The following is a 27302-nucleotide window of genomic DNA, read 5'->3' as shown; positions in this document are numbered from 1 at the left end:
AAATCATGTGTTAGTAATGTAAAAAGACCTACAGGACATGATATTAGCAGGTGGTCTCAAATTAAACTACTAAAGAGGCTCAACACTGTTTAGCTGCCAAAAGCAGTTTGAATTGGGCCTAAACAGTGTGGTAAGTTTTTAGGTGATGGCTATTGTATCTTTTTGACCTTTTCCAAATGTCTGTACTGGCAATAAAGAGAAAAAAGTTTCCAATTTAAAAAACTAGAGAATAAAAACAATTTGCCAGTAATGGGAAAAACCTACAGCACCTGGTGTTCCCATGTGGTCTCCCACCTAAGTACTAACCAGGGCCAACACTGCTTAGCTTCCAAGATCAGACGAGATTGGGCGTATCCAATGTGGTATGGCTGTAGGTGAGATACAGGCACTTTTTTGTCCTCTTCTACTTCTATAGCCAGGTAAGCTAATAAAAAAGTTTCCTAACTGTATTGGCTTACTGAAAAAAATCATGTGTTGGTAATGTAAAAAGACCTACAGGACATGATATTAGCAGGTGGTCTCAAATTAAACTACTAAAGAGGCTCAACACTGTTTAGCTGCCAAAAGCAGTTGGAATTGGGCCTAAACAGTGTGGTAAGTTTTTAGGTGATGGCTATTGTGTCTGTTTGACCTCTTCCAAATGTCTGTACTGGCAATAAAAAAAAAGTTTCCAATTTAAATAGCTAGAGAATAAAAACAATTTGCCAGTAATGGGTAAAACCTATAGCACCTGGTAATCCCATGTGGTCTCCCACCTAAGTACTAACCAGGCCCAACACTGCTTAGCTTACAAGATCAGACGAGATTTAGCGTATCCAATGCGGTATGGCTGTAGGTGAGGTGCAGGCACTTTTTTGCCCTCTTCTACTTCTAGAACCAGGAAGCTAATAAAAAAGTTTCCTAACTGTATTGGCTTACTGAAAAAAATCTTGTGTTGGTAATGTAAAAAGACCTACAGGACATAATATTAGCAGGTGGTCTCAAATTAAACTACTAAAGAGGCTCAACACTGTTTAGCTGCCAAAAGCAGTTGGAATTGGGCCGAAACAGTGTGGTAAGTCTTTAGGTGATGGTTATTGTGTCTGTTTGACCTCTCCCAAATGTCTGTATTGGCAATAAAAAGAAAAAGTTTCCAATTTAAATAGCTAGAGAATAAAAACAATTTGCCAGTAATGGGAAAAAACCTACAGCACCTGGTGTTCCCATGTGGTCTCCCAGCCAAGTACTAACCAGGCCCAACACTGCTTAGCTTCCAAGATCAGATGAGATTGGGCACATCCCATGTGGTATGGCTGTAGGTGAGATACAGGCACTTTTTTGCCCTCTTCTACTTCTATAACCAGGTAAGCTAATAAAAAAGTTTCCTAACTGTATTGGCTTACTGAAAAAAATCATTTGTTGATAATGTATAAAGACCTACAGGACATGATATTAGCAGGTGGTCTCAAATTAAACTACTAAAGAGGCTCAACACTGTTTAGCTGCCAAAAGCAGTTGGAATTGGGACTAAACAGTGTGGTAAGTGTTTAGGTGATGGCTATTGTGTCTGTTTGACCTCTCCCAAATGTCTGTACTGGCAATAAAAAAAAAAGTTTCCAATTTAAATAGCTAGAGAATAAAAACAATTTGCCAGTAATGGGAAAAAACCTACAGCACCTTGTGTTCCCATGTGGTCTCCCACCCAAGTACTAACCAGGCCCATCACTGCTTAGCTTCAGGGATCATACGAGATTGGGCGTATCCAATGTGGTATGGCTGTAGGTGAGATACCGGCACTTTTTTGCCCTCTTCTACTTCTATAACCAGGTAAGCTAATAAACAAGTTTCCTAATTGTATTGGCTTACTGAAAAAAATCATGTGTTGGTAATGTAAAAAGACCTACAGGACATAATATTAGCAGGTGCTCTCAAATTAGACTACTAAAGAGGCTCAACACTGTTTAGCTGCCAAAAGCAGTTGGAATTGGGCCGAAACAGTGTGGTAAGTCTTTAGGTGATGGCTATTGTGTCTGTTTGACCTCTCCCAAATGTCTGTATTGGCAATAAAAAGATAAAGTTTCCAATTTAAATAGCTAGAGAATAAAAACAATTTGACAGTAATGGGAAAAAAAACCTACAGCACCTGGTGTTCCCATGTGGTCTCCCACCCAAGTACTAATCAGGCCCAACACTGCATAGCGTCCAAGACCAGACGAGATTGGGCGTATCCAATGTGGTATGGCTGTAGGTGACATACAGGCACTTTTTTGCCCTCTTCTACTTCTATAACCCGGTAAGCTAATATAAAAGTTTCCTAACTGTATTTGCTTACTGAAAAAAATCATGTGTTGGTAATGTAAAAAGACCTACAGGAAATAATATTAGCAGGTGGTCTCAAATTAAACTACTAAAGAGGCTCGACACTGTTTAGCTTCCAAAAGCAGTTGGAATTGGGCCGAAACAGTGTGGTAAGTCTTTAGGTGATGGCTATTGTGTCTGTTTGACCTCTCCCAAATGTCTGTATAGGCAATAAAAAGATAAAGTTTCCAATTTAAATAGCTAGAGAATAAAAACAATTTGCCAGTAATGGGAAAAAAGCTACAGCACCTGGTGTTCCCATGTGGTCTCCCACCCAAGTACTATCCAGGCCCAACACTGCTTAGCTTCCAAGATCAGACGAGATTGGGCGTATCCAATGTGGTATGGCTGTAGGTGACACACAGGCACTTTTTTGCCCTCTTCTACTTCTATAACCAGGTAAGCTAATAAAAAAGTTTCCTAACTATATTGGCTTACTGAAAAAAATCATGTGTTGGTAATGTAAAAAGACCTACAGGACATAATATTAGCAGGTGGTCTCAAATTAAACTACTAAAGAGGCTCAACACTGTTTAGCTGCCAAAAGCAGTTGGAATTGGGACGAAACAGTGTGGTAAGTCTTTAGGTGATGGCTATTGTGTCTGTTTGACCTCTCCCAAATCTCTGTATTGCAATAAAAAGAAAACGTTTCCAATTTAAATAGCTAGAGAATAAAAATAATTTGCCAGTAATGGGAAAAAACCTACAGCACCTGGTGTTCCCATGTGGTCTCCCACCCAAGAACTAACCAGGCCCAACACTGCTTAGCTTCCAAGATCAGATGAGATTGGGCGTATCCAATGTGGTATGGCTGTAGGTGAGATAGATGCACTTTTTTGCCCTCTTATACTACTATAACCAGGTAAGCTAATAAAAAAGTTTCCTAACTGTATTGGCTTACTGAAAAAAATCATGTGTTGGTAATGTAAAAAGACCTACAGGAAATGATATTAGCAGGTGGTCTCAAATTAAACTACTAAAGAGGCTCAACACTGTTTAGCTGCCAAAAGCAGTTGGAATTGGGCCTAAACAGTGTGGTAAGTTTTAAGTTGATGGCTATTGTGTCTTTTTGACCTCTCCCAAATGTCTGTATTGGCAATAAAAATAAAAAGTTTCCAATTAAAATAGCAAGTGAATAACAACAATTTGCCAGTAATGGGAAAAAAACTACAGCACCTGGTGTTCCCATGTGGTCTCCCACCCAAGTACTAACCAGGCCCAACACTGCTTAGCTTCCAAGATCAGACGAGATTGGGCGTATCCAGTGTGGTATGGCTGTAGGTGAGATTACACCACTTTTTTGCCCTCTTCTACTTCTATAACCAGGTAAGCTAATATAAAAGTTTCCTAACTGTATTTGCTTACTGAAAAAAATCATGTGTTGGTAATGTAAAAAGACCTACAGGACATAATATTAGCAGGTGGTCTCAAATTAAACTACTAAAGAGGCTCGACACTGTTTAGCTGCCAAAAGCAGTTGGAATTGGGCCGAAACAGTGTGATAAGTCTTTAGGTGATGGCTATTGTGTCTGTTTGACCTCTCCCAAATGTTTGTATTGGCAATAAAAAGAAAAAGTTTCCAATTTAAATAGCTAGAGAATAAAAAAAATTGACAGTAATGGGAAAAAACATACAGCACCTGGTGTTCCCATGTGGTCACCCACCCAAGTACTAAACAGGCCCATCACTGCTTAGCTTACAAGATCAGATGAGATTGGGCATATCCAATTTGGTATGGCTGTAGGTGATATAAAGGCACTTTTTTGCACTCTTCTACTTCTATATCTAGGTAAGCTAATAAAAAAGTTTCCTAACTGTTTTTGCTTACTGAAAAAAATCATGTGTTGGTAATGTAAAAAGACCTACAGGATATGATATAAGCAGGTGGTTTCAAATTAAACTACTAAAGAGGCTCAACACTGTTTAGCTGCCAAAAGCAGTTGGAATTGGGCCTAAACAGTGTGGTACGTTTTTAGGTGATGGCTATTGTATCTTTTTGACCTTTTCCAAATGTCTGTACAGGCAATAAAGAGAAAAAAGTTTCCAATTTAAAAAACTAGAGAATAAAAACAATTTGCCAGTAATGGGAAAAACCTACAGCACCAGGTGTTCCCATGTGGTCCCATGTGGTCTCCTACCCAAGTACTAACCAGGCCCAACACTGCTTAGCTTCCAAGAGCAGACGAGATTGTGCATATCCAATGTGGTATGGCTGTAGGTGAGATATTGGCACTTTTTTGCCCTCTTCTACTTCTATAACCTGGTAAGCTAATAAAAAAGTTTCCTAACTGTATTGGCTTACTGAAAAAAATCATGTGTTAGTAATGTAAAAAGACCTACAGGACATGATATTAGCAGGTGGTCTCAAATTAAACTACTAAAGAGGCTCAACACTGTTTAGCTGCCAAAAGCAGTTTGAATTGGGCCTAAACAGTGTGGTAAGTTTTTAGGTGATGGCTATTGTATCTTTTTGACCTTTTCCAAATGTCTGTACTGGCAATAAAGAGAAAAAAGTTTCCAATTTAAAAAACTAGAGAATAAAAACAATTTGCCAGTAATGGGAAAAACCTACAGCACCTGGTGTTCCCATGTGGTCTCCCACCCAAGTACTAACCAGGCCCAACACTGCTTAGCTTCCAAGATCAGACGAGATTGGGCGTATCCAATGTGGTATGGCTGTAGGTGAGATACAGGCACTTTATTGTCCTCTTCTACTTCTATAACCAGGTAAGCTAATAAAAAAGTTTCCTAACTGTATTGGCTTACTGAAAAAAATCATGTGTTGGTAATGTAAAAAGACCTACAGGACATGATATTAGCAGGTGGTCTCAAATTAAACTACTAAAGAGGCTCAACACTGTTTAGCTGCCAAAAGCAGTTGGAATTGGGCCTAAACAGTGTGGTAAGTTTTTAGGTGATGGCTATTGTATCTTTTTGACCTTTTCCAAATGTATGTACTGGCAATAAAGAGAAAAAAGTTTCCAATTTAAAAAACTAGAGAATAAAAACAATTTGCCAGTAATGGGAAAAACCTACAGCACCTGGTGTTCCCATGTGGTCTCCCACCCAAGTACTAACCAGGCCCAACACTGCTTAGCTTCCAAGATCAGACGAGATTGGGCGTATCCAATGTGGTATGGCTGTAGGTGAGATACAGGCACTTTATTGTCCTCTTCTACTTCTATAACCAGGTAAGCTAATAAAAAAGTTTCCTAACTGTATTGGCTTACTGAAAAAAATCATGTGTTGGTAATGTAAAAAGACCTACAGGACATGATATTAGCAGGTGGTCTCAAATTAAACTACTAAAGAGGCTCAACACTGTTTAGCTGCCAAAAGCAGTTGGAATTGGGCCTAAACAGTGTGGTAAGTTTTTAGGTGATGGCTATTGTGTCTGTTTGACCTCTTCCAAATGTCTGTACTGGCAATAAAAAAAATATTTCCAATTTAAATAGCTAGAGAATAAAAACAATTTGCTAGTAATGGGAAAAAACCTATATCACCTGGTAATCCCACGTGGTCTCCCACCTAAGTACTAACCAGGCCCAACAGTGCTTAGCTTCCAAGATCAGACGAGATTTAGCGTATCCAATGCGGTATGGCTGTAGGTGAGGTGCAGGTACTTTTTTGCCCTCTTCTACTTCTATAACCAGGAAGCTAATAAAAAAGTTTCCTAATTGTATTGGCTTACTGAAAAAAATCATGTGTTGGTAATGTAAAAAGACCTACAGGACATAATATTAGCAGGTGGTCTCAAATTAAACTACTAAAGAGGCTCAACACTGTTTAGCTGCCAAAAGCAGTTGGAATTGGGCCGAAACAGTGTGGTAAGTCTTTAGGTGATGGCTATTGTGTCTGTTTGACCTCTCCCAAATGTCTGTATTGGCAATAAAAAGAAAAAGTTTCCAATTTAAATAGCTAGAGAATAAAAACAATTTGCCAGTAATGGGAAAAACCTACAGCACCTGGTGTTCCCATGTGGTCTCCCACCCAAGTACTAACCAGGCCCAACACTGCTTAGCTTCCAAGATCAGATGAGATTGGGCACATCCAATGTGGTAAGGCTGTAGGTGAGATACAGGCACTTTTTTGCCCTCTTCTACTTCTATAACCAGGTAAGCTAATAAAAAAGTTTCCTAACTATATTGGCTTACTGAAAAAAAATCATGTGTTGGTAATGTAAAAAGACCTACAAGACATAATATTAGCAGGTGGTCTCAAATTAAACTACTAAAGAGGCTCAACACTGTTTAGCTGCCAAAAGCAGTTGGAATTGGGACGAAACAGTGTGGTAAGTGTTTAGGTGATGGCTATTGTGTCTGTTTGACCTCTCCCAAATGTCTGTACTGGCAATAAAAAAAAAAGTTTCCAATTTAAATAGCTAGAGAATAAAAACAATTTGCCAGTAATGGGAAAAAACCTACAGCACCTGGTGTTCCCATGTGGTCTCCCACCCAAGTACTAACCAGGCCCAACACTGCTTAGCTTCCAAGATCAGACGAGATTGGGCGTATCCAATGTGGTATGGCTGTAGGTGAGATTGCACCACTTTTTTGCCCTCTTCTACTTCTATAACCAGGTAAGCTAATAAAAAAGTTTCCTAACTGTATTGGCTTACTGAAAAAAATCATGTGTTGGTAATGTAAAAAGACCTACAGGACATGATATTAGCAGGTGGTCTCAAATTAAACTACTAAAGAGGCTCAACACTGTTTAGCTGCCAAAAGCAGTTGGAATTGGGCCTAAACAGTGTGGTAAGTTTTTAGGTGATGGCTATTGTGTCTGTTTGACCTCTTCCAAATGTCTGTACTGGCAATAAAAAAAAAGTTTCCAATTTAAATAGCTAGAGAATAAAAACAATTTGCCAGTAATGCGAAAAAACCTATAGCACCTGGTAATCCCACGTGGTCTCCCACCTAAGTACTAACCAGGCCCAACACTGCTTAGCTTCCAAGATCAGACGAGATTTAGCGTATCCAATGCGGTATGGCTGTAGGTGAGGTGCAGGTACTTTTTTGCCCTCTTCTACTTCTATAACCAGGAAGCTAATAAAAAAGTTTCCTAATTGTATTGGCTTACTGAAAAAAATCATGTGTTGGTAATGTAAAAAGACCTACAGGACATAATATTAGCAGGTGGTCTCAAATTAAACTACTAAAGAGGCTCAACACTGTTTAGCTGCCAAAAGCAGTTGGAATTGGGCCGAAACAGTGTGGTAAGTCTTTAGGTGATGGCTATTTTTTTTTTTTTTTGCAAATAGTTTTTATTAAGATTTTCAAACAGGAACATATCACATCAGAAACAGAGTAAGCAAATATTGAGCGATGCAGAACGCTTCACACTCTCTGTTACAAAATAAACCAAAGAACAAAGATATCTTTAATATTCAAATGTTGTTAGATACTAAGGCGAAAATCTCCTTGTTTCTCATTTCAGAGAGAGGGAGAAGAAAAGTTGTAGAGTTGTAAAAGGGAAGAAAGAGGAAGTGGGGGAAAGGGGGTTTGGGTGTCGGTGCGACTCTCATGCCTTGTACTGTGTAATTTGGAAGATATTTTTGGTATTAAGATTTTTATTTTTTATATTTATTTATTTCTTTATTTACTTTTTTAGATAAAAAGACCTCAGAGGATATCATTTTAATGTTTTGTAGTGATCCGATTCCTTATATGTTAACCATGGGAGCCAAATCGCATTGAATGTTTGGTCTTTGGAGGTTATGGAGTATACGAGGTCGTCCATTGCCATATATTGATCAATTCGGTTGCACCAGTCCGCCATTGAGGGGATAGTAGTGGACTTCCAATATACTGGGATCACCGCTTTTGATGCACTAAGAATATGTCGTACTAGGGATTTTTTATAATTGGATTGGGGTCTGTGTATAAGGTTGAGTAGCCAGAAGCTAGGGGTGGCGGGGAAATCTTCTTGCAGGACAATGTTTGCAGTTTCAATTACCTTTTTCCAATATGTCTGAATGAGCGGACAATCCCACCAAATGTGCAGCATTGTACCTGGGTGTGCCTTACATCTCCAGCATAGGTTGGAGACTCCAGGGTATATTTTTGCCAGCAAGGTTGGGCATCAGTACCATCTAGTAAGGACTTTATAGTGGGTTTCCGTTGTCAAGACATTTAGTGACGAGGAGAAGGTGTTTCTAAAAATTTCTGGCCAATCATCATCTCCTTTCAGGTCGTGGAGGTCTCTTTCCCAATCCGCCATAAATTTCGGTTTAGATGGAAAGATATCGTCAATGACCAGTTTGTATATGTATGAAAGGAGGTGTCTGGGGTATGTTTCAGCACTACATAGTTTTTCAAATGGGGTATTGGGCCTCAGCTTTTTTGTTGGGGGGCCTAGGCTTAGGAGAAAATGTTTGAGCTGTAGGTATCTCCAAATCTCCCTACCCGGTAAGTCCCATTTCTCTTGAATTTCCGGGAATGGCAGGACCCCCGTCGTGGTTATTAATTGATCTATTCGGGATATCCCTCTAGATCTCCACGCGGTGAATGAATTTTCAACCATACCCGGAGGGAATTCCGGATTCCCAAATAGAGGCATTAGAGGGGACCCGGGAGGGGAAATCATGGGGGAAGAGCGGAGTCGAGTCCAACAGTCAAACATGGGGGATGCTAGTGGATGTGTGATTTTCGGGGGTTTTTTGCACCAGGGGAGGTCGGGGTGGGCTTTTGGGATGGTGGCTAATTCTAGGTCTACCCACTGTTTTTTACCCGATTGAGAGGACCATTCCATTATTCTTGTTAGTAAGACTGCATTGTAATATGAAGAGAAGTGAGGGAGTTGGAGACCCCCCGCGTGTTTCCTCTTAAATAGGATCTCATGCTTGAACCTTGGTTTCCGACCCGCCCAGATATAATCCCGTAATTTACGTTGTAAAGATAAAAACCATGAGTTAGGAATACTGACCGGCAGTGTCTGTAAAAAATACAAGATCCTGGGTAGGATATTCATCTTGATTACATTGATTCATCCTAGCCAAGAGATCCTTTTTGCTCCCCATGAGGATAGGTCGGCCTGTATCCTATTTAATAGCGGGGGGAAATTAATGGCGTATATATCGGAAATGTTTCTAGTGAGGTTTACCCCTAGGTATTTAAGTTGTGTAGGGTGCCACGCGAATGGGGACACCTGTTTCAGGGTTTGTAAACTTGTCTGGTCCAGTGTTAGGTTCAATGCAACTGACTTGGATAGGTTCACTTTGAAATTAGAGAGCTCGCCGTAACGACGAAATTCTTCTAATAAACTGGGGATCGAGGTTAAGGGGTTCGAGATTATCGCCAGTAGATCATCTGCGAATAAGGCCAGCTTGTATTCTCTACTCGCTATTTTGAGTCCCTGTATATTATTATTTTTTCTAATTGCCCTCGCCAGTGCCTCCATAGAGAGAACAAAAATCACAGGGGACAGAGGGCAACCTTGCCGAGTGCCGTTAGCTATCTGAAATGTTTCGGAGAGATCTCCGTTAACTCTGACCTGTGCAGCGGGGGTTAAGTATAGGGCTTTAATTCTCTGGTATCCCCGGGGGCCTACGCCTATATGGGTCAGTATCCCAAGAAGAAAGTCCCAGTCTACCCTGTCGAATGCTTTCTCCGCATCCGTTGAAAGCATGATAGCTGGGGTGGAGCCGCATTTAGCGGCGTGAATTAAATCCAGGACTTTTGCTGTGTGGTCTCTGGCCTCACGGCCAGGTACAAAGCCAACCTGGTCAGAGTGGATCAAACCTGGAAGAAGCAGCTTGAAGCAGTTAGCTATCAGCTTTGCATACAATTTCAGATCAACATTCAACAGGGAGATCGGTCTATAGCTAGCGCATTGTGTTGGGTCCTTCCCCTCTTTGGGGATAACGGAGATATGGGCAAGTAAAGATTGCTTTGGAAATGGGGTATCATCAGCGATCTGATTAAAGGAGGCGAGCATCAGGGGGGATAGGACATCGCCAAATGTCTTGTAGTACTCTATGGGAAAGCCATCTGGACCGGGACTTTTACCGTTCGGGGTGGTTTTTATAGCTATTTCTAATTCCTCAAGGGAAAAAGGGAGATCAAGGGCTTCAATTTCCTTGGTTGACAGTTTCGGAAACTCAATTTCTGTCAAATAGTTCTCTATAGCTGCTTTCTTGAGTGTCTCTGAGTCTAGTCCTTGCTTCTTAGTGAGATTATATAATTGAGAGTAGAAGGTATTAAAGGCTGCGGCAATGTCCCTAGTTGAAGTAAGTGTATGGGCGTCTTGGGATTTGACGTTGGGGATAAATGTTGTGGAGCGTTGTGCGCGTAATGCTCTTGCCAGTAGTTTACCAGGTTTATTTCCAAACAGGAAAAAACGATTACGGCATTTGCGTGCTTCCATTTTAAGTTTCTCAGACATAAAGGAGTTTAATTCCTTCCGGGCTTCTGCTAGTTCATTTAAGGTATTGGCAGAGAGAGAGGATTTATGCAAGAGTTCCAATGAGTTTATTTTTTGGACTATCATCTCTCGCCTTGCTTGTCTTTGTCTTTTTAATTGGGCTCCTAGTTGAATTAGCTTACCTCTAATTACGCATTTGTGCGCTACCCATATCACGGCTTTAGAAGTCTCTGGAATGTCATTAGTCACTATATAGTCTTGTATAGCTGTTCTAATTTGCTGTTGGAATAGAGGGTTTTGTATAAGTGACGTGTTTAATTTCCAAGTGTATTTCTTAGAAGATGGAGATGGGTAGTTAACGGTTAGAGATACTGGCGCATGGTCCGACCATGAAATCTGGCCAATGTTAGATTTGTGGACGAGGTGTAAGAATCTGTGTGATATCAGGATGTAGTCTATTCTGGTGTATACATTATGGGGGTTTGAATAGAAGGAATAGTCTTTTGACAGGGGATGTTGGATACGCCATGGATCTGCTAGTTGATAGGAGTGGAGGGTCTTACGTACTCTACGGTGGAGTTTGTCTGAGTAGCGCATGGAAGCCTGCGATGAATCGATTCTAGGATCAATCATCCAATTAAAGTCTCCCCCACACAAAAAGACCCCCTGTAGGTGAGGCTGAGCTAGAGATAACGCTTTTTCTAGGAAAGCCGGTTGGTTCTTATTGGGAGCATAAATATTAAGCAGAGAGAATTCATTATTAGAAATTTTACAGGTTATTAGAAGGGCTCTTCCTGGAACCAGATGATGGGGGACTACATCAGTTACATTTATGTGGCGAGAGAATAGGATAGCTACCCCTAGCGTTTTGCCCAGTGGATTGTTGGAGAAGAAACCTACCGGGAAGTCCCTATTTCCAAGAGGAGGGGAAGCCCCTTCTTTAAAGTGTGTTTCTTGTAAGAACACTATGTTGGCTTTTTCTATCTTCAATTCTCTTAGCACTCTGGACCTTTTCTCAGGGACATTAAGACCTCTGGCATTAACAGTTAGGAGTTTAAAATCAGTCATACTGGTTGTACTATCAGGCGTATGTTTTTTGGTGTGTTCTGAGAGTCACAGCATGGGGGGTAGAAAGGGGGACGTGGGGAAGAGAGTGAGGAAAGGACGGGAAGAAAGTCAGAAATACAAAATACATATCTATAAAACATTGAGTGAGTTAGAGATAGGCAGAACAGAAATAACAACACTGCTCCCAGTCCACCAGGCGAGAGCAAAAGTGCTCCCATCCCTGTGGCTGAGACTGTAAGTTGCAGTGTATCGAGGGGCAACAGGGGGTTGGGCTAAGGCCCATCCCAAATACATCAGGAACATAAATACTAACTGAAACATGCAAAATTACATTTCTAACACATGAGTTTAGGGGATAACTGGACCCCGAGGCACTCAGGAGAGTGGACTAAACTTCGGTTAAATGGAACCAATAAGGCTAAGTATACTTGCCTCTATGAGGCTGCTTAACTATAACATTGTAACATGACTGTATAAATGTTTAAACTAAGATCTCTGACCTCTGCAGGGTTTTCTGATAATTGAAGTCCTAGCAGCATGGCAGTTATAAGTCAGGTTATTGGTTGTGCAAAGGAGGGGGAGTTTGGAGATCTCGAGGACTGTGACCTGTTGCGGGGCTTCGATGACTTTTCGACGATCTGAAATGGAGGGTTCATCGCGGGGGGCGAAGGAGGAGAGATCTGGGAACGAAGTGAGCGCCATTCAGGAGCTTTCACTGGTGGTATGCCGAGGGTAGCACAAAAAGAGTCCAGGTCTTCAGGGTTGCGGAGTGTCGCGGTTTTCCCTCCATGGGATGCTGTAATACTGAAAGGGTATCCCCATCTGTATTTGATGTTTAATTTCCTCATAGTGTCTGTCAGAGGCTTAATCTGTCGCCTGGACTGAAGTGTGAGCCAGGAGAGATCCTGGAATATCTGGATTGGGTGCCCATCGAGTTCTAGGCCCGTTGAGGAGCGTGTTTTCCTAAGGATTTCATCCTTCTGGGAGAAATAATGGAGCCTGCAGATTACATCTCTAGGACGATCAGACTGTAGGCCTCTAGGGCGGAGCGCTCTGTGGGCTCTATCGAAGATTATAGAATCATTGGGATCATTTTCCAATATTCCATTAAAGATTTTTGTGAGGACATCACTGAGGCCTTGCGAGGGAATGTCTTCTGGGATACCTCTTACCCTCAGATTGTTTCTTCGCCCTCTGTTGTCGATATCATCTAGGTGTTCGCGGAGTGACTGGATTTCCTCTGCCTGTGATCTGACTGTATCCACCAGGGATTTATTGAAGGCATCAGATTTTTCTCCTGCAGCTTCCAAAGATTCCACTCGTGAGCCGAGGTGGAGCAGCTCTTGTTTAAGGCTGGATACTTCCGTATGGACTACGTCTCGTAGCTTGGTCTCTAAGGAGATAAAGTCCTCCTTCGTGGGGACTTCTGCTTTGGTGGGCAGAGTTTGTAGAAGTTTGAAAATTTTTTGCAGATCTCGGTTATCTGTTTGTGCCGAGGGTAAGGTTGTATCGCCTGAGTCAGGTGAGCCCTCTGATACCTCTGAGTGGGTTGGGGAGGCAGGGTTCGATGGGGTCGCCATCACTTTGTCTGTCTGGGACCTCAAGTATTTTCGGAGGTCAACGGTGGGCTGAGTTTGTGAAGAGCGAGTGCTTCCCCCTTTTCCCCGACGTCTCTTGGAACTCATGTATGTCCACTCATTAAGTTAAGTGACTGTGTAGGGTACAGTGCAGTGGTTAGGTTCAGAATCACCTGCTATGGGAGGGAGGAGATAGGAGCACAGGCAGAAGTTGGTTGAAGTTTTATTGTTGAGGTTCACAGTCCATTTTAAAGTATATCTCTTATCTCATGGCCTTTGTTGCGTATATAGGTCTGATGCAGTGGGATTTCGCCGCCATCCCCCCTGAGTGGGATCACTCAGCCATCGTGGGGTTTTGTGGGGCCATCGCGAATATTCATACACTCACACGCCAAATCAGTGGTCTGGTCGGGTAAATGGAGGCGGATGTGCCAGTAGCTTGTACTTGCTGGAGAAAGTTATTGTGGGCGAGCTTAAGTGCAGAGGGTCACTGCCCGGGAACGTTGTCTAGTTGGGGAGGCTTATTGCACTGTAAAAGAGCCAGTGCTAGCTTTTTGAAAATTGAGGTCCCCAGCACGAAGCTGGGGGAGGGGTCTCCCTTTTCAGCAGGTATGGGACAGGCTGCTGTTGCAGGATTGAGGCTGTGGTTATAGGCAGGTTCAGTCCAGGCTGGATTGAGAAGGTTTTTATATGGGACCTAGTGTTGGGCAGGCAGTGAGGGATTGGTCACTGGCAGACCTGACTTTTTGGTGTTTGGTTCAGGTATGTAGAAGGGTCTCCGGGTCTGCCAGTCCACCCCAGGTACAGGGAGAGGCAAAGGAGGGTGCTCAGCTCGCTTAGAGCCACTCGCCCCTGGGCTGGTATGTTTTTATTTGTGGCCCCAAAATGGTGGTCGCGGGTCCCGCCAGGTACTCTATTGGGGCAGCCAAGGGGTGGGGAGTCTCCCCAGGTATTTGTCAGAGCCTCAGGACGTGAGCTGGAAAGGACCCAGGCTCCAGGGATATTTCTGGCTGTCGAGGGAGAGAGTGATGCGCCTGCAAGATGGCCGCCGTCACTCCAGGCAGCAGGGTCCCACAGGGTGTGCGGCGTTGGTGTGCGGCGTCTCTTACCTCAGCCCCAGGTGTCCTGAGGCCACTGTCACGAAGCCTGCTAGTAGCTGGGGGGGGACCGGAGGCAGCAGAGGAAAAACGCCGCGGCTCCGACCGCCGCTGCGTCCGTTCGGTGCGCCACGGAGCTCAACCAGCGGCTGTGTTCCCTAATCGAGGTCCCGGCGCCTGGAGAGGGCTAGGCCGCGTCCCGCAGCACAGCTTCCCTGCGTCTCCCGGACCCGCGGAAGGTCTCGTTCGGTGCCCCTCTTCGGCAGCAGCCAGGTAGGGTCAGTGAGGGGAGCAGAGGGTGTCTGATGTCAGGGTAAAGCGGCCCCGATTCTGGATGGGCAAGGGAGCCTCAGTGAAAAGCAGCCTCACCGCTTCTTGGCCAGGCCACGCCCCGCCCCCCGCCTAGGTGATGGCTATTGTGTCTGTTTGACCTCTCCCAAATGTCTGTATTGACAATAAAAAGAAATAGTTTCCAATTTAAATAGCTAGAGAATAAAAACAATTTGCCAGTAATGGGAAAAACCTACAGCACCTGGTGTTCCCATGTGGTCTCCCACCCAAGTACTAACCAGGCCCAACACTGCTTAGCTTCCAAGATCAGATGAGATTGGGCACATCCAATGTGGTATGGCTGTAGGTGAGATACAGGCACTTTTTTGCCCTCTTCTACTTCTATAACCAGGTAAGCTAATAAAAAAGTTTCCTAACTATATTGGCTTACTGAAAAAAATCATGTGTTGGTAATGTAAAAAGACCTTCAAGACATAATATTAGCAGGTGGTCTCAAATTAAACTACTAAAGAGGCTCAACACTGTTTAGCTGCCAAAAGCAGTTGGAATTGGGACGAAACAGTGTGGTAAGTGTTTAGGTGATGGCTATTGTGTCTGTTTGACCTCTCCCAAATGTCTGTACTGGCAATAAAAAAAAAAGTTTCCAATTTAAATAGCTAGAGAATAAAAACAATTTGCGAGTAATGGGAAAAAACCTACAGCACCTGGTGTTCCCATGTGGTCTCCCACCCAAGTACTAACCAGGCCCAACACTGCTTAGCTTCCAAGATCAGACGAGACTGGGCGTATCCAATGTGGTATGGCTGTAGGTGAGATACAGGCACTTTTTTGCCCTCTTCTACTTCTATAACCAGGTAAGTTAATAAAAAAGTTTCCTAACTGTATTGGCTTACTGAAAAAAATCATGTGTTGGTAATGTAAAAAGACCTACAGGACATGATATTAGCAGGTGGTCTCAAATTAAACTACTAAAGAGGCTCAACACTGTTTAGCTGCCAAAAGCAGTTGGAATTGGGCCGAAACCGTGTGGTAAGTCTTCAGGTGATGGCTATTGTGTCTGTTTGACCTCTCCCAAATGTCTGTATTGTCAATAAAAATAAAAAGTTTCCAATTTAAATAGCTAGAGAATAAAAACAATTTGCCAGTAATGGGAAAAAACCTACAGCACCTGGTGTTCCCATGTGGTCTCCCACCCAAGTACTAACCAGGCCCAACACTGCTTAGCTTCCAAGAGCAGACGAGATTGTGCGTATCCAATGTGGTATGGCTGTAGGTGAGATATTGGCACTTTTTTGCCCTCTTCTACTTCTATAACCAGGTAAGCTAATAAAAAAGTTTCCTAACTGTATTGGCTTACTGAAAAAAATCATGTGTTAGTAATGTAAAAAGACCTACAGGACATGATATTAGCAGGTGGTCTCAAATTAAACTACTAAAGAGGCTCAACACTGTTTAGCTGCCAAAAGCAGTTTGAATTGGGCCTAAACAGTGTGGTACGTTTTTAGGTGATGGCTATTGTGTCTGTTTGACCTCTTCCAAATGTCTGTACTGGCAATAAAAAAAAAGTTTCCAATTTAAATAGCTAGAGAATAAAAACAATTTGCCAGTATAGGGAAAAAACCTATATCACCTGGTGTTCCCATGTGGTCTCCCACCTAAGTACTAACCAGGCCCAACACTGCTTAGCTTCCAAGATCAGACGAGATTTAGCGTATCCAATGTGGTATGGCTGTAGGTGAGGTGCAGGCACTTTTTTGCCCTCTTCTACTTCTATAACCAGGGAGCTAATAAAAAAGTTTCCTAATTGTATTGGCTTACTGAAAAAAATCATGTGTTGGTAATGTAAAAAGACCTACAGGACATAATATTAGCAGGTGGTCTCAAATTAAACTACTAAAGAGGCTCAACACTGTTTAGCTGCCAAAAGCAGTTGGAATTGGGCCGAAACAGTGTGGTAAGTCTTTAGGTGATGGCTATTGTGTCTGTTTGACCTCTCCCAAATGTCTGTATTGGCAATAAAAAGAAAAAGTTTCCAATTTAAATAGCTAGAGAATAAAAACAATTTGCCAGTAATGGGAAAAAACCTACAGCACCTGGTGTTCCCATGTGGTATCTTACCCAAGTACTAACCAGGCCCAACACTGCTTAGCTTTCAAGATCAGATGAGATTGGGCATATCCAATGTGTTATGGCTGTATGTGAGATACAGGCACTTTTTTGCCCTCTTCTACTTCTATAACCAGGTAAGCTAATAAAAAAGTTTCCTAACTGTATTGGCTTACTGAAAAAAATCATGTGTTGATAATGTAAAAAGACCTACAGGACATGATATTAGCAGGTGGTCTCAAATTAAACTACTAAAGAGGCTCAACACTGTTTAGCTGCCAAAAGCAGTTGGAATTGGGACGAAACAGTGTGGTAAGTGTTTAGGTGATGGCTATTGTGTCTGTTTGACCTATCCCAAATGTCTGTACTGGCAATAAAAAAAAAAGTTTCCAATTTAAATAGCTAGAGAATAAAAACAATTTGCCAGTAATGGGAAAAAACCTACAGCACCTGGTGTTCCCATGTGGTCTCCCACCCAAGTACTAATCAGGCCCAACACTGCTTAGCTTCCTAGACCAGACGAGATTGGGCGTATCCAATGTGGTATGGCTGTAGGTGACATACAGGAATTTTTTTGCCCTCTTCTACTTCTATAACCAGGTAAGCTAATAAAAAAGTTTCCTAACTATATTGACTTACTGAAAAAAATCATGTGTTGGTAATGTAAAAAGACCTACGGGACATAATATTAGCATGTGGTCTCAAATTAAACTACTAAAGAGGCTCAACACTGTTTAGCTGCCAAAAGCAGTTGGAATTGGGACGAAACAGTGTGGTAAGTGTTTAGGTGATGGCTATTGTGTCTGTTTGACCTCTCCCAAATGTCTGTATTGGCAATAAAAATAAAAAGTTTCCAATTAAAATAGCAAGAGAATAAAAACAATTTGCCAGTAATGGGAAAAAAACTACAGCACCTGGTGTTCCCATGTGGTCTCCCACCCAAGTACTAACCAGGTCCAACACTGCTTAGCTTCCAAGATCAGACGAGATTGGGCGTATCCAACGTGATATGGCTGTAGGTGAGATATCGCCACTTTTTTGCCCTTTTCTACTTCTATAACCAGGTAAGCTAATAAAAAAGTTTCCTAACTGTATTGGCTTACTGAAAAAAATCATGTGTTGATAATGTAAAAAGACCTAAAGGACATGATATTAGCAGGTGGTCTCAAATTAAACTACTAAAGAGGCTCAACACTGTTTAGCTGCCAAAAGCAGTTGGAATTGGGCCTAAACAGTGTGGTAAGTCTTTAGGTGATGGCTATTGTGTCTGTTTGACCTCTTCCAAATGTCTGTATTGGCAATAAAAAGAAAAAGTTTCCAATTTAAATAGCTAGAGAATAAAAACAATTTGCCAGTAATGGGAAAAAACCTACAGCACCTGGTGTTCCCATGTGGTCTCCCACCCAAGTACTAACCAGGCCCAACACTGCTTAGCTTCCAAGATCAGACGAGACTGGGCGTATCCAATGTGGTATGGCTGTAGGTGAGATACAGGCACTTTTTTGCCCTCTTCTACTTCTATAACCAGGTAAGTTAATAAAAAAGTTTCCTAACTGTATTGGCTTACTGAAAAAAATCATGTGTTGGTAATGTAAAAAGACCTACAGGACATGATATTAGCAGGTGGTCTCAAATTAAACTACTAAAGAGGCTCAACACTGTTTAGCTGCCAAAAGCAGTTGGAATTGGGCCGAAACAGTGTGGTAAGTCTTCAGGTGATGGCTATTGTGTCTGTTTGACCTCTCCCAAATGTCTGTATTGACAATACAAATAAAAAGTTTCCAATTTAAATAGCTAGAGAATAAAAACAATTTGCCAGTAATGGGAAAAAACCTACAGCACCTGGTGTTCCCATGTGGTCTCCCACCCAAGTACTAACCAGGCCCAACACTGCTTAGCTTCCAAGAGCAGACGAGATTGTGCATATCCAATGTGGTATGGCTGTAGGTGAGATATTGGCACTTTTTTGCCCTCTTCTACTTCTATAACCAGGTAAGCTAATAAAAAAGTTTCCTAACTGTATTGGCTTACTGAAAAAAATCATGTGTTAGTAATGTAAAAAGACCTACAGGACATGATATTAGCAGGTGGTCTCAAATTAAACTACTAAAGAGGCTCAACACTGTTTAGCTGCCAAAAGCAGTTTGAATTGGGCCTAAACAGTGTGGTAAGTTTTCAGGTGATGTCTATTGTATCTTTTTGACCTTTTCCAAATGTCTGTACTGGCAATAAAGAGAAAAAAGTTTCCAATTTAAAAAACTAGAGAATAAAAACAATTTGCCAGTAATGGGAAAAACCTACAGCACCTGGTGTTCCCATGTGGTCTCCCACCCAAGTACTAATCAGGCCCAACACTGCTTAGCTTCCAAGATCAGACGAGATTGGGCGTATCCAATGTGGTATGGCTGTAGGTGAGATACAGGCACTTTTTTGTCCTCTTCTACTTCTATAACCAGGTAAGCTAATAAAAAAGTTTCCTAACTGTATTGGCTTACTGAAAAAAATCATGTGTTGATAATGTTAAAAAACCTACAGGACATAATATTAGCAGGTGGTCTCAAATTAAACTACTAAAGAGGCTCAACACTGTTTAGCTGCCAAAAGCAGTTGGAATTGGGCCGAAACAGTGTGGTAAGTCTTTAGGTGATGGCTATTGTGTCTGTTTGACCTCTCCCAAATGTCTGTACTGGCAATAAAAAAAAGTTTCCAATTTAAATAGCTAGAGAATAAAAACAATTTGCCAGTAATGGGAAAAAAACCTACAGCACCTGGTGTTCCCATGTGGTCTCCCACCCAAGTACTAACCAGGCCCATCACTGCTTAGCTTCCAAAATCAGACGAGATTGGGCGTATCCAATGTGGTATGGCTGTAGGTGAGATACATGCACTTTTTTGCCCTCTTCTACTTCTATAACCAGGTAAGGTAATAAAAAAGTTTTCTAACTGTTTTGGCTTACTGAAAAAAATCATGTGTTGGTAATGTAAAAAGACCTACAGGACATGATATAAGCAGGTGGTCTCAAATTAAACTACTAAAGAGGCTCAACACTGTTTAGCTGCCAAAAGCAGTTGGAATTGGGCCTAAACAGTGTGGTATGTTTTTAGATGATGGCTATTGTGTCTGTTTGACCTCTCCCAAATGTCTGTACTGGCAATAAAAAAAAAGTTTCCAATTTAAATAGCTAGAGAATAAAAACAATTTGCCAGTAATGGGAAAACACATACAGCACCTGGTGTTCCCATGTGGTCTCCCACCCAAGTACTAAACAGGCCCATCACTGCTTAGCTTCAAAGAACTGACGAGATTGGGCGTATCCAATGTGGTACGGCTGTAGGTGAGATACAGGCACTTTTTTGCCCCCTTCTACTTCTATAACCAGGTAAGCTAATAAAAAAGTTTCCTAACTGTTTTGGCGTAATGAAAAAAATCATGTGTTGGTAATGTAAAAAGACCTACAGGACATGATATAAGCAGGTGGTCTCAAATTAAACTACTAAAGAGGCTCAACACTGTTTAGCTGCCAAAAGCAGTTGGAATTGGGCCTAAACAGTGTGGTAAGTTTTTAGGTGATGGCTATTGTGTCTGTTTGACCTCTCCCAAATGTCTGTATTGGCAATAAAAATAAAAAGTTTCCAATTTAAATAGCTAGAGAATAAAAACAATTTGCCAGTAATGGGAAAAAACCTACAGCACCTGGTGTTCCCATGTGGTCTCCCACCAAAGTACTAACCAGGCCCAACACTGCTTAGCTTCCAAGATCAGACGAGATTTGGCATATCCAATGTGGTATGGCTGTAGGTGAGATACAGGCACTTTTTTGCCCTCTTCTACTTCTATAACCAGGTAAGCTAATAAAAAAAATTTCCTAACTATATTGGCTTACTGAAAAAAATCATGTGTTGGTAATGTAAAAAGATCTACAGGACATAATATTAGCAGGTGGTCTCAAATTAAACTACTAAAGAGGCTCAACACTGTTTAGCTGCCAAAAGCAGTTGGAATTGGGACGAAACAGTGTGGTAAGTTTTTAGGTGATGGCTATTGTGTCTGTTTGACCTCTCCCAAATGTCTGTATTGGCAATAAAAAAAAGTTTCCAATTTAAATAGCTAGAGAATAAAAACAATTTGCCAGTAATGGGAAAAAACATACAGCACCTGGTGTTCCCATGTGGTCTCCCACCCAAGTACTAACCAGGCCCAACACTGCTTAGCTTCCAAGATCGGACGAGATTGGGCGTATCCTATGTGGTATGGCTTTAGGTGGGATACAGGCAATTTGGCAACAAATTGTCTACCATATGATTAAAATCTCCCTCTTTTTTCCTCCCCTTATATACCATTCGGGACAGATACCTTCCCCCGACATATAGGAATAAACAAATAGATCAAAACAGCCGCTCTGGCTATTAATGCAGTTTAACCCCCTCCCCCGAGAATGATGCAATAGCATCTACTAAAAGAAGGATGAGTGATAGACGCTAATAGTAATCATAGCAACAATACCCCTTCTCAGGATGACGTGTAATACACGCTGACGGCAACCATAGCAACACCATGCGCCAATCACTCCTCCTCGGGAGAATATCTCTCCTTAGGATGACGTGTGATACACGCTGACGGCAACCATAGCAACATCATGCGCCAATCACTCGAAATGACGTGATACGTACGGAGTACCACGTGATAGAGGGAAGCCGTAGGCATGACGTGACAAAGTCGTACGGAGCGTGGGGGGGAGGGACTGACTGAACAGGGGATCAGATTGACAGTGGGGATAGCCCGTCACAAAGTCAGGATGCGAAAAGTACCTGCCCAATAACAGGAGGGGACAAGACACCCGCGAAAAGTAAACAGTACAAAACACGCTGCTGTACTCACAGCAGACACAGGTGAACAAGCTCAGGCGAAACGCGTGTCCAGAGACGGGTGGCGGGCACAGATGGGCTAGATTGACGCTGGAGAATGGGACCTAGAAGTTGTGCACGCTAAGTGATCTACCTCATTTTTGTTATCCCCATATACTTGATATGGCTAGATTTTTGCGATTGTTGCACTTATATTGAGCTGCAGAGTTCTATCATCAGTATTGATTGATGAGCCCACTTAATTCTTGTTGCATTTAGCAAACTATTTGTCTCTGTATCTTGGGGCTAATAATTTTACACTGGCTTGGGGCTGCAGCTCTTTTGACTTCTAAGAGCACATCGTAGGGAACTATTACTTACACATTTATTCACTGTGACACATAGGTAGAGTCATACATGGTATGCAGCTACATATATAGTAGCAAGAATAACAACTGTGTCTAAACATCTGTGATAACTGTGTCTAATAATATGTCAACTGTGTATCTATTTGAAAAGTAATTTGTTTCCATGTATCTACTAGCCAGCGATCTGCCTTGTATATGGAATGCAGCTTTGACTTGCATTAAGGGATCAACTATATATGTGCAATTTTGAATATACTTTATAGGATTTGGCCAATTCAAGCACTAATTTGTGTATACAGTGGTAAGGAGATATGTTTAGTATATAAACTAATAATCTTTTCTCCACTAAGGGGCTTCTGCTATCTTAATATTTAAGGGAATCTCATTGTACCCGGCTACAGATTGACCCCCTGCGCTGGATATCCCAACAGGGGTGATACTGGACCGGGGCTGCAACAGCAGATCCCTATTTTTTTTCCTTCCACTGATCTCAAACTGCTCTCAAATAATACCACACCCCCTCATTCGGTCCGTTCACTGCCCCAGTGGCACACGGCCGGAAAGAAGGAATGGTTTGAGAACCAGGAGATCAGCTTATATTCTCTATCTGCCATCCTATATTTGAAAAATGTTTCTCCTCTAGCTCCGCCAAACTAATGAATTTACAGTTTAGGCATTGTGTCGAAAATTACCATAGGACCATAAGCCTTGGTAACCCATTTGTGACTGTCACCTGATAACAACGATATTTCGCCAATTTTAATTATTTAATATATATTCCTTATGTTTATACCATTTATTATAATTTTTTCCTTATTATTATTTTTCCCTATTCCAGCAAAATTTGTCACTTCATATAAATCACAGCCTGGTTACATTAATGCCTCATGGGATATTATCCCAATATTGAGATCATCTTAAACCAAGGCTGTAACATTCAAATAATTTCTGCACGGATTTTTGTACTGTTTTCAGTTGGTGTTCACACCCCCTCACCTATATGCATCTAAAAATCATAAAAAAAAATGTAATTCCTATAACAATCCTCTCATGCAGCAGTGACTTTTGTAGAGATATGAGTAAGGTTTTTTTTATGCAGAATTGAAAGATCATAATAGATCATTTGTAAGTTGTGCCCCAAAAAAAGAGTCATTCTTTTTCTTCTTGTGTACTATTGTAACTACCTATGACTCGTGGGAGCACCACCAACGAGAGGCATTGATAGGACCAAATGGTCCAGCTATTACAAATATGTTGGTTAACTTAATTGTGATAATTTGAACAAGTGTCAGTGCTAGTAACCCCCCCTCCCCTTTTTTCTTGTCTGTGACTTCTATAACCAGGTAAGCTAATAAAAAAGTTTCCTAACTGTTTTGGCTTACAGAAAAAAATCATGTGTTGGTAATGTAAAAAGACCTACAGGACATGATATTAGCAGGTGGTCTCAAATTAAACTACTAAAGAGGCTCAACACTGTTTAGCTGCCAAAAGCAGTTGGAATTGGGCCTAAACAGTGTGGTAACTTTTTAGGTGATGGCTATTGTGTCTGTTTGACCTCTCCCAAATGTCTGTACTGGCAATAAAAAAAAAGTTTCCAATTTAAATAGCTAGAGAATAAAAAAAATTTGCCAGTAATGGGAAAAAACATACAGCACCTGGTGTTCCCATGTGGTCTCCCACCCAAGTACTAACCAGGCCCATCACTGCTTAGCTTCCAAGATCAGACGAGATTGGGCGTATCCAATGTGGTATGGCTGTAGGTGAGATACATGCACTTTTTTGCCCTCTTCTACTTCTATAACCAGGTAAGGTAATAAAAAAGTTTCGTAACTGTTTTGGCTTACTGAAAAAAATCATGTGTTGGTAATGTAAAAAGACCTACAGGACATGATATAAGCAGGTAGTCTCAAATTACACTACTAAAGAGGCTCAACACTGTTTAGCTGCCAAAAGCAGTTGGAATTGGGCCTAAACAGTGTGGTATGTTTTTAGATGATGGCTTTTGTGTCTGTTTGACCTCTCCCAAATGTCTGTACTGGCAATAAAAAAAAAGTTTCCAATTTAAATAGCTAGAGAATAAAAACAATTTGCCAGTAATGGGAAAACACATACAGCACCTATTGTTCCCATGTGGTCTCCCACCCAAGTTCTAAAGAGGCCCATCACTGCTTAGCTTCAAAGAACTGACGAGATTGTGCGTATCCAATGTGGTATGGCTGTAGGTGAGATACAGGCACTTTTTTACCCCCTTCTACTTCTATAACCAGGTAAGCTAATAAAAAAGTTTCCTAACTGTTTTGGCTTAATGAAAAAAATCATGTGTTGGTAATGTAAAAAGACCTACAGGACATGATATAAGCAGGTGGTCTCAAATTAAACTACTAAAGAGGCTCAACACTGTTTAGCTGCCAAAAGCAGTTGGAATTGGGCCTAAACAGTGTAGTAAGTTTTTAGGTGATGGCTATTGTGTCTGTTTGACCTCTCCCAAATGTCTGTACTGGCAATAAAAATAAAAAGTTTCCAATTTAAATAGCTAGAGAATAAAAACAATTTGCCAGTAATGGGAAAAAACCTACAGCACCTGGTGTTCCCATGTGGTCTCCCACCCAAGTACTAACCAGGCCCATCACTGCTTAGCTTCCAAGATTAGACGAGATTGGGCGTATCCAATGTGGTATGGCTGTAGGTGAGATACATGCACTTTTTTGCCCTCTTCTACTTCTATAACCAGGTAAGGTAATAAAAAAGTTTTCTAACTGTTTTGGCTTACTGAAAAAAATCATGTGTTGGTAATGTAAAAAGACCTACAGGACATGATATAAGCAGGTGGTCTCAAATTAAACTACTAAAGAGGCTCAACACTGTTTAGCTGCCAAAAGCAGTTGGAATTGGGCCTAAACAGTGTGGTATGTTTTTAGATGATGGCTATTGTGTCTGTTTGACCTCTCCCAAATGTCTGTACTGGCAATAAAAAAAAAGTTTCCAATTTAAATAGCTAGAGAATAAAAACAATTTGCCAGTAATGGGAAAACACATACAGCACCTATTGTTCCCTTGTGGTCTCCCACCCAAGTACTAAACAGGCCCATCACTGCTTAGCTTCAAAGAACTGACGAGATTGGGCGTATCCAATGTGGTATGGCTGTAGGTGAGGTACAGGCACTTTTTTACCCCCTTCTACTTCTATAACCAGGTAAGCTAATAAAAAAGTTTCCTAACTGTTTTGGCTTAATGAAAAAAATCATGTGTTGGTAATGTAAAAAGACCTACAGGACATGATATAAGCAGGTGGTCTCAAATTAAACTACTAATGAGGCTCAACACTGTTTAGCTGCCAAAAGCAGTTGGAATTGGGCCTAAACAGTGTGGTAAGTTTTTAGGTGATGGCTATTGTGTCTGTTTGACCTCTCCCAAATGTCTGTATTGGCAATAAAAATAAAAAGTTTCCAATTTAAATAACTAGAGAATAAAAACAATTTGCCAGTAATGGGAAAAAACCTACAGCACCTGGTGTTCCCATGTGGTCTCCCACCCAAGTACTAACCAGGCCCAACACTGCTTAGCTTTTAAGATCAGACGAAATTTGGCATATCCAATGTGGTATGGCTGTAGGTGAGATACAGGCAATTTTTTGCCCTCTTCTACTTCTATAACCAGGTAAGCTAATAAAATTTTTTTCCTAACTATATTGGCTTACTGAAAAAAATCATGTGTTGGTAATGTAAACAGACCTACAGGACATAATATTAGCAGGTGGTCTCAAATTAAACTACTAAAGAGGCTCAACACTGTTTAGCTGCCAAAAGCAGTTGGAATTGGGCCTAAACAGTGTGTTAATTTTTTATGGTGATTGCTATTATGTATGTTTGACCTCTCCCAAATGTCTGTATTGGCAATAAAAAGAAAAAGTTTCCAATTTAAATAGCTAGTGAATAAAAACAATTTGCCAGTAATGAGAAAAAACCAACAGCACATGGTGTTCCCATGTGGTCTCCCACCCAAGTACTAACCAGGCCCAACACTGCTTAGCTTCCAAGAGCAGACAAGATTGTGCGTATCCAATGTGGTATGGCTGTAGGTGAGATACAGGCACTTTTTTGCCCTCTTCTACTTCTATAACCAGGTAAGCTAATAAAAAAGTTTCCTAACTGTATTGGCTTACTGAAAAAAATCATGTGTTAGTAATGTAAAAAGACCTACAGGACATGATATTAGCAGGTGGTCTCAAATTAAACTACTAAAGAGGCTCAACACTGTTTAGCTGCCAAAAGCAGTTTGAATTGGGCCTAAACAGTGTGGTAAGTTTTTAGGTGATGGCTATTGTATCTTTTTGACCTTTTCCAAATGTCTGTACTGGCAATAAAGAGAAAAAAAGTTTCCAATTTGAAAAACTAGAGAATAAAAACAATTTGCCAGTAATGGGAAAAACCTACAGCACCTGGTGTTCCCATGTGGTCTCCCACCCAAGTACTAACCAGGCCCAACACTGCTAAGCTTCCAAGATCAGACGAGATTGGGCGTATCCAATGTGGTATGGCTGTAGGTGAGATAGAGGCACTTTTTTGTTCTCTTCTACTTCTATAACCAGGTAAGCTAATAAAAAAGTTTCCTAACTGTATTGGCTTACTGAAAAAAATCATGTGTTGGTAATGTAAAAAGACCTACAGGACATGATATTAGCAGGTGGTCTCAAATTAAACTAGTAAAGAGGCTCAACACTGTTTAACTGCCAAAAGCAGTTGGAATTGGGCCTAAACAGTGTGGTAAGTTTTTAGGTGATGGCTATTGTGTCTGTTTGACCTCTTTCAAATGTCTGTACTGGCAATAAAAAAAAAGTTTCCAATTTAAATAGCTAGAGAATAAAAACAATTTGCCAGTATAGGGAAAAAACCTATATCACCTGGTGTTCCCATGTGGTCTCCCACCTAAGTACTAACCAGGCCCAACACTGCTCAGCTTCCAAAATCAGACGAGATTTAGCGTATCCAATGTGGTATGGCTGTAGGTGAGGTGCAGGCACTTTTTTGCCCTCTTCTACTTCTATAACCAGGGAGCTAATAAAAAAGTTTTCTAATTGTATTGGCTTACTGAAAAAAATCATGTGTTGGTAATGTAAAAAGACCTACAGGACATAATATTAGCAGGTGGTCTCAAATTAAACTACTAAAGAGGCTCAACACTGTTTAGCTGCCAAAAGCAGTTGGAATTGGGCCGAAACAGTATGGTAAGTCTTTAGGTGATGGCTATTGTGT

The 27302-nt window shown here is 41.3% G+C and overlaps 25 non-coding genes and 13 pseudogenes across 25 annotated transcripts; all 38 read right to left on the bottom strand.

The window, feature by feature from the left end:
- Nucleotides 1-257: 257 nt before the first annotated feature.
- Nucleotides 258-376, bottom strand: LOC146032829 (5S ribosomal RNA). The gene has a single exon (XR_014458245.1). It is a non-coding gene; the product is annotated as a 5S ribosomal RNA (ribosomal RNA).
- Nucleotides 377-718: 342 nt separating this feature from the next.
- On the bottom strand, nt 719-837 carry LOC146028559 (5S ribosomal RNA; annotated as a pseudogene).
- A 344-nt stretch (nt 838-1181) lies between these two features.
- LOC146032459 (5S ribosomal RNA) lies at nt 1182-1300 on the bottom strand. Its single transcript, XR_014457893.1, has one exon. It is a non-coding gene; the product is annotated as a 5S ribosomal RNA (ribosomal RNA).
- A 344-nt stretch (nt 1301-1644) lies between these two features.
- LOC146029131 (5S ribosomal RNA) lies at nt 1645-1763 on the bottom strand (annotated as a pseudogene).
- A 347-nt stretch (nt 1764-2110) lies between these two features.
- On the bottom strand, nt 2111-2229 carry LOC146035064 (5S ribosomal RNA). Its single transcript, XR_014460467.1, has one exon. It is a non-coding gene; the product is annotated as a 5S ribosomal RNA (ribosomal RNA).
- Nucleotides 2230-2574: 345 nt separating this feature from the next.
- On the bottom strand, nt 2575-2693 carry LOC146032223 (5S ribosomal RNA). The gene has a single exon (XR_014457666.1). It is a non-coding gene; the product is annotated as a 5S ribosomal RNA (ribosomal RNA).
- Nucleotides 2694-3037: 344 nt separating this feature from the next.
- On the bottom strand, nt 3038-3156 carry LOC146031518 (5S ribosomal RNA). The gene has a single exon (XR_014456983.1). It is a non-coding gene; the product is annotated as a 5S ribosomal RNA (ribosomal RNA).
- A 345-nt stretch (nt 3157-3501) lies between these two features.
- Nucleotides 3502-3620, bottom strand: LOC146030424 (5S ribosomal RNA). Its single transcript, XR_014455919.1, has one exon. It is a non-coding gene; the product is annotated as a 5S ribosomal RNA (ribosomal RNA).
- A 344-nt stretch (nt 3621-3964) lies between these two features.
- LOC146028305 (5S ribosomal RNA) lies at nt 3965-4083 on the bottom strand (annotated as a pseudogene).
- A 345-nt stretch (nt 4084-4428) lies between these two features.
- LOC146029415 (5S ribosomal RNA) lies at nt 4429-4557 on the bottom strand (annotated as a pseudogene).
- A 345-nt stretch (nt 4558-4902) lies between these two features.
- LOC146030274 (5S ribosomal RNA) lies at nt 4903-5021 on the bottom strand. The gene has a single exon (XR_014455772.1). It is a non-coding gene; the product is annotated as a 5S ribosomal RNA (ribosomal RNA).
- A 345-nt stretch (nt 5022-5366) lies between these two features.
- On the bottom strand, nt 5367-5485 carry LOC146030273 (5S ribosomal RNA). The gene has a single exon (XR_014455771.1). It is a non-coding gene; the product is annotated as a 5S ribosomal RNA (ribosomal RNA).
- Nucleotides 5486-5828: 343 nt separating this feature from the next.
- LOC146029192 (5S ribosomal RNA) lies at nt 5829-5947 on the bottom strand (annotated as a pseudogene).
- Nucleotides 5948-6290: 343 nt separating this feature from the next.
- LOC146031456 (5S ribosomal RNA) lies at nt 6291-6409 on the bottom strand. The gene has a single exon (XR_014456923.1). It is a non-coding gene; the product is annotated as a 5S ribosomal RNA (ribosomal RNA).
- Nucleotides 6410-6754: 345 nt separating this feature from the next.
- LOC146030272 (5S ribosomal RNA) lies at nt 6755-6873 on the bottom strand. Its single transcript, XR_014455770.1, has one exon. It is a non-coding gene; the product is annotated as a 5S ribosomal RNA (ribosomal RNA).
- Nucleotides 6874-7216: 343 nt separating this feature from the next.
- LOC146028363 (5S ribosomal RNA) lies at nt 7217-7335 on the bottom strand (annotated as a pseudogene).
- Nucleotides 7336-14960: 7625 nt separating this feature from the next.
- On the bottom strand, nt 14961-15079 carry LOC146030306 (5S ribosomal RNA). The gene has a single exon (XR_014455804.1). It is a non-coding gene; the product is annotated as a 5S ribosomal RNA (ribosomal RNA).
- Nucleotides 15080-15423: 344 nt separating this feature from the next.
- LOC146031278 (5S ribosomal RNA) lies at nt 15424-15542 on the bottom strand. Its single transcript, XR_014456748.1, has one exon. It is a non-coding gene; the product is annotated as a 5S ribosomal RNA (ribosomal RNA).
- Nucleotides 15543-15887: 345 nt separating this feature from the next.
- Nucleotides 15888-16006, bottom strand: LOC146033802 (5S ribosomal RNA). Its single transcript, XR_014459211.1, has one exon. It is a non-coding gene; the product is annotated as a 5S ribosomal RNA (ribosomal RNA).
- A 343-nt stretch (nt 16007-16349) lies between these two features.
- LOC146028233 (5S ribosomal RNA) lies at nt 16350-16468 on the bottom strand (annotated as a pseudogene).
- A 344-nt stretch (nt 16469-16812) lies between these two features.
- Nucleotides 16813-16931, bottom strand: LOC146029273 (5S ribosomal RNA; annotated as a pseudogene).
- Nucleotides 16932-17275: 344 nt separating this feature from the next.
- On the bottom strand, nt 17276-17394 carry LOC146033896 (5S ribosomal RNA). Its single transcript, XR_014459304.1, has one exon. It is a non-coding gene; the product is annotated as a 5S ribosomal RNA (ribosomal RNA).
- Nucleotides 17395-17739: 345 nt separating this feature from the next.
- LOC146034184 (5S ribosomal RNA) lies at nt 17740-17858 on the bottom strand. The gene has a single exon (XR_014459590.1). It is a non-coding gene; the product is annotated as a 5S ribosomal RNA (ribosomal RNA).
- Nucleotides 17859-18203: 345 nt separating this feature from the next.
- On the bottom strand, nt 18204-18322 carry LOC146031277 (5S ribosomal RNA). Its single transcript, XR_014456747.1, has one exon. It is a non-coding gene; the product is annotated as a 5S ribosomal RNA (ribosomal RNA).
- Nucleotides 18323-18667: 345 nt separating this feature from the next.
- LOC146034606 (5S ribosomal RNA) lies at nt 18668-18786 on the bottom strand. The gene has a single exon (XR_014460011.1). It is a non-coding gene; the product is annotated as a 5S ribosomal RNA (ribosomal RNA).
- Nucleotides 18787-19131: 345 nt separating this feature from the next.
- LOC146030488 (5S ribosomal RNA) lies at nt 19132-19250 on the bottom strand. The gene has a single exon (XR_014455981.1). It is a non-coding gene; the product is annotated as a 5S ribosomal RNA (ribosomal RNA).
- Nucleotides 19251-19593: 343 nt separating this feature from the next.
- On the bottom strand, nt 19594-19712 carry LOC146032448 (5S ribosomal RNA). Its single transcript, XR_014457882.1, has one exon. It is a non-coding gene; the product is annotated as a 5S ribosomal RNA (ribosomal RNA).
- A 343-nt stretch (nt 19713-20055) lies between these two features.
- On the bottom strand, nt 20056-20174 carry LOC146028833 (5S ribosomal RNA; annotated as a pseudogene).
- A 345-nt stretch (nt 20175-20519) lies between these two features.
- On the bottom strand, nt 20520-20638 carry LOC146033469 (5S ribosomal RNA). Its single transcript, XR_014458878.1, has one exon. It is a non-coding gene; the product is annotated as a 5S ribosomal RNA (ribosomal RNA).
- A 343-nt stretch (nt 20639-20981) lies between these two features.
- LOC146035055 (5S ribosomal RNA) lies at nt 20982-21100 on the bottom strand. The gene has a single exon (XR_014460458.1). It is a non-coding gene; the product is annotated as a 5S ribosomal RNA (ribosomal RNA).
- A 2593-nt stretch (nt 21101-23693) lies between these two features.
- On the bottom strand, nt 23694-23812 carry LOC146032271 (5S ribosomal RNA). Its single transcript, XR_014457713.1, has one exon. It is a non-coding gene; the product is annotated as a 5S ribosomal RNA (ribosomal RNA).
- Nucleotides 23813-24155: 343 nt separating this feature from the next.
- LOC146029726 (5S ribosomal RNA) lies at nt 24156-24274 on the bottom strand (annotated as a pseudogene).
- A 345-nt stretch (nt 24275-24619) lies between these two features.
- Nucleotides 24620-24738, bottom strand: LOC146033214 (5S ribosomal RNA). Its single transcript, XR_014458624.1, has one exon. It is a non-coding gene; the product is annotated as a 5S ribosomal RNA (ribosomal RNA).
- Nucleotides 24739-25081: 343 nt separating this feature from the next.
- Nucleotides 25082-25200, bottom strand: LOC146028845 (5S ribosomal RNA; annotated as a pseudogene).
- Nucleotides 25201-25545: 345 nt separating this feature from the next.
- On the bottom strand, nt 25546-25664 carry LOC146027475 (5S ribosomal RNA). The gene has a single exon (XR_014454875.1). It is a non-coding gene; the product is annotated as a 5S ribosomal RNA (ribosomal RNA).
- A 347-nt stretch (nt 25665-26011) lies between these two features.
- LOC146028848 (5S ribosomal RNA) lies at nt 26012-26130 on the bottom strand (annotated as a pseudogene).
- Nucleotides 26131-26476: 346 nt separating this feature from the next.
- LOC146032342 (5S ribosomal RNA) lies at nt 26477-26595 on the bottom strand. Its single transcript, XR_014457783.1, has one exon. It is a non-coding gene; the product is annotated as a 5S ribosomal RNA (ribosomal RNA).
- A 343-nt stretch (nt 26596-26938) lies between these two features.
- LOC146029306 (5S ribosomal RNA) lies at nt 26939-27057 on the bottom strand (annotated as a pseudogene).
- Between the last annotated feature and the right edge of the window lie 245 nt (nt 27058-27302).

Source organism: Crinia signifera, chromosome 8, assembly GCF_055691185.1.
Source record: "Crinia signifera chromosome 8, ASM5569118v1, whole genome shotgun sequence".
In the NCBI taxonomy this organism is placed as follows: Eukaryota; Metazoa; Chordata; class Amphibia; order Anura; family Myobatrachidae; genus Crinia; species Crinia signifera.
The sequence above is the reverse complement of the archived record's forward strand: the minus strand, read 5'-3'. Positions and strand labels throughout refer to the sequence as shown.